Genomic DNA, 4,140 nt, shown 5'->3' with positions numbered 1-4,140 from the left:
CTGCTACCTTTCCCGCCCTTCTCAAGAACTCTAGAAAAATTTGATGCAAGATACTAGCCCTTTTCTGAACTCTGGTCTTTGCCCAGAATCCTCCTCACCACCACCTTCATGTCCTTGTTCCTCAAGGTGTAGACGAGCGGGTTGAGGGTGGGGGTGACCACGGTGTAGAAGAGGGTAAGAAACTTGTCCAAAGTCCCAGTGAAGGAGTTGTTGGACCATATGTTGACCACCGTGATGGACCTGTAGAAAAGGGTGACCACCAGAGGTGGGACCCACAGGTGCCAAGGGCCTTCCTCCAGGCCCAAAGCGACTTTATCCTCAGCACGTTCCGGGCGATGGACCCATAGGAGACCGTGATCAGGCTCAAGGGCAGAAGAATCAGGACCAAAGTGCCTATGAAGAGCTGGATCTCATTGGTCCCGACGACCACACATGACATGGTGGGCATCTCAAAGAGGAAGTGGGGAAGTCGCCCGTGTCCACAACGGGGAAGGCAGAAGATGACGGTGGCCTGAATCGTGTTGTTTCCCACCCAAATCAGTGAGGCTAAACCCACCAGGACCTGATGGAGTCGCTAGTGCAAGACGGTGGTGTACTGAAGGGGTCGACAGATGGCGGAGTGACTGTCCAAGGCCATGACTGCCAGAAGGATGCAATTTGTGGACCCCAGGGCCAGGGAGATGCAGAGCTGCACCACACAACCGACCATGGCGATGGTCTTGGAGGGCCCCCGAAGGTTCCACAGAAGCTGGGGGACGATGGTGGTGGTGAAGCAATGGTCCACGAGGAAGAAGTGAGACAGGAAGAAGTACGTGGGCGTATGGAGACGGAGATGTCGTCGGGTCACCAAAATGATGGCGGTGTTCTCCCCCAAGAAAATGAGGGAGATAAAAAAGAGTGAGGGAGGAACGGAGAGGGAGAGAGGATGAAGGAAAACGGTAGTGGGAAAGAGAAAAAGGGAAAAGTGAGAGAGAGGAAGAGAAAAAGGAAAAGAGAGAGTGAGGGAAAGAGAGAAAGAGGAAAATGAGTGAGTCAGAGAAAGTGTGAGGAGAGAAAAAGCAAGATAAAAGTCAGGGAAAGAGAATGAGGAAGAGAAAAAGCAAGACAGGGAGAGGGAAATAGATCATGAGGGGGAGGGAAAAAGATCACGAAAGGGAGAAAAAAACGGGAGGGCAAGGGAGAGTGAAAGGGAGAGAAAAAGAAAGAGGGAGGAAACCGAGGGAGTGGGAGAAAAGGGAACAAGAGTGAGAGGAAGAGAAAAATGAGAAAGAGTGGGGAGAAGCAGAAAAGAGAAACAGCAAGAGAGAGTGAGGGAAAGCAAGTGAGAGGGAGAAAAAGTATGAGAGGGAGTGAGAGGGGGAGAAAAGCAAGAGGGAGTGAGAGAAATCATAACGGAGAGAAAAAGTGAGAGAAAGGGCTAAGAGTGAAAGGGAGAGAATAAGCGGGATAGAGTGAGAGGGAGAAAACAGTGTGAGAGCAAGAGAGAGACAAACAAGAGAGGGAGAAAGCAAGGGAATAAAGAGGAAGAGGGAAAGAAAAATTGGGAGGGGGGAAAGAGAGAGGGAGAAAAAAGTGCAAGAAAGAATGAGAGGGAGAGAAAAACGAGAGGGAGAGGATGAGAGAAAAATAGCCAGAGGACGAGGGAGAAAATGAGAGCGAGCATAAGGAAAAAAGAGGAAAGGAGGAGGAAAACGTATGAAGGAGTGAAAGGGAGAGAGAAACAGGAGACAGAAAGTGAGAAATAGAACCAGAGAAAAGCAAGTCAGTTTTAGTAGTAAGAATAATAACAATAACAATAATGGCATTGGTTAAGCGCTTACTATGTACCCAGCACTGTTCTAAGCGCTGGGATAGATGCAAGGTAATTAAGTTGTCCTACGTGGGACTCACCGTCTTAATCCTCGTTTTACAAATGAAGTAGCTGAGGCACAGAGAAGTTAAGTGATTTGCCCAAGGATACCCAGAAGTAGCATTGATCGTGCAACCTATGCAGTTTCAGTGCCATTCTGATGTGGTAGGAATGGTTTTTATTATACTCGTAATATGTGCAAAGCACTGTACTAAGGTCTAGGACTGAAATGGATTGGGTCCCTGGCCCCCAAGAAGCTCTGATTCTAAGATGATGATGATAATAATAATAATGTCCAAGACTGAGCTCCTTATTTTGCCTCCCAAGCCCTGTTCTCTCCTTTACGTTCCCGTCATTGTGGACGGCACTACCGTCCTTCCTGTCTCACAAGCCCACAACCTTGGTGTTATCCTTGACTCCGCTCTCTCATTCACCCCACACATCCAATCCTTTACCAAAACCTGCTGGTCTCACGTTCACAACATCGCCAAGATCCACCCTTTCCTCTCCATCCAAACCGCTACCTTACTGGCTCAATCTCTCATCCTATCCCGACTGGATTACTGCAACGGCCTCCTTTCTGATCTCCCATCTTCCTCTCTCTGCCCACTTCAGCCTATTCTTCACCCTTATTAGGATTCTGTATGATTATCCTCCCACAGAAACGCCCTGGGCATGTCACTCCCCTCCTCAGAAATCTCCAGTATTTGCTATAAACCTTTGAATCAAGCAAAAACTCCTCACTCTCGGCTTCAAAGCTCGCCATCACCTCGATCACTGCTACCTCACCACCCTTCTCCACTTCTACAGCTCATCTGGCGCCTTCCGCTCCTCTGCCGCTAACCTCCTCACTGTGTCTCGTTCTTGCCTGTCCCGCCGTCGATCCCTGGCCCACGTCCTACTTCAGGCCTGGAATGCCCTCCCTCCTCACATCCGCGAAACTAGCTCTCTTCCCCTCTTCAAAGCCCTACTGAGAGCCCACCTTCTCCAGGATGCCTTCCCTGATTGAGTCCCGCCTTTTCCTCTGCTCCACCTCCCCTCCCCATCGCCCCGACTCCCTCGTTCTGCTCTACTCCCTTCCTCAGTAAATACGATTGAATGAATGAATGAATGAAGTCTTAACCTGCCCACCATCCTGCCGTGGCCTGTGATATGGTGCCCTGTACCGTATTCATTTATTTGTATTAATGTCTGTCTCCCCCTCTAGACTATAAGCTCATAGTGGGCAGGGAACATGTCTGCTAATTCTGTTGTATCGTAATCTCCCAGGCATTTAGTACAGTGGTCTGCAAATAGCCAATAAAGGCATTGATCGATTGACTGATTGATTGTGAGAATCAGCGTGGCTTAATGGAAACGGTGTTGCCTTGGGAGTCAGAGGTCGTGGGTTCTAATTCCTGTTCTGTGACTTTGGGCGAATCACTTAGCTTCTTAGTCCCTCAGTTACCTCATCTGTAAAATTGGGAATAAGACTGTCAGTCCCACGTGGGACAACCTGATTGCTTATATCAACGCCAGTGATTTGAATAATGCTTGGCATATATTAAGCGTTTAACAAATACTATTATTATTATTATTATTATTATTATAATTGTACGCGGTGTTACTGAAAAGTGGAGGTTCTTCGGTTCAGATGTAGTTGCAGCTTCCCTCGTTTGGAGAAAAATTAAATTTTCTGGGATTTTTCTCAAATATTTCCCTTCCAGGACAGAATTTCTCAATAGTCAATCAATCAGTCAATCAATAGTATTGATTGAATATCTTTCATGTGTAGCGGCCACGCCCTGGGTAGAGTGGAGCAGAGGAGAAAATGCCAAGGAGGAAAGAGTAGGATTTAATCCTCATTTTATAGTTGAGGTAACTGGGGCCCAGAGAATTGAAGCGACTTTCCCAAGGTCACACAGCAAACACATGGCAGAACCGGGATTAAAGCCCAGGTCTTCTGACTCTCAGGCTTGTGCTCTACCCACTAGACCACACTGCTCGGATGCCTTAATATTTTCACCTCCTTCCATCCCGAAGGACCCTATTTCCCCAAAAGCAAGAAATGGCCAACCTCATGGCAGTGAGGAAATTCCTCCTGCTGGATTTTTCGGAGATCCGGTAGCTGCAGCTGGTCCAGGCCGCGCTGTTCCTCCTGGTCTACCTGGCGGCCCTGTTGGGGAGTCTCCTAATCGTCGCCGTCACAGCCCTCGACCACCACCTCCACACTCCTATGTACTTCTTCCTCAGGAACCTGTCCACCCTCGACCTTTGCTACGTCTCTGTCCCAGGCCCCAAATCCGTCCACA

Source organism: Tachyglossus aculeatus, assembly GCF_015852505.1.
Source record: "Tachyglossus aculeatus isolate mTacAcu1 chromosome 12 unlocalized genomic scaffold, mTacAcu1.pri SUPER_6_unloc_4, whole genome shotgun sequence".
In the NCBI taxonomy this organism is placed as follows: Eukaryota; Metazoa; Chordata; class Mammalia; order Monotremata; family Tachyglossidae; genus Tachyglossus; species Tachyglossus aculeatus.
This window is presented reverse-complemented; position numbering follows the sequence as displayed.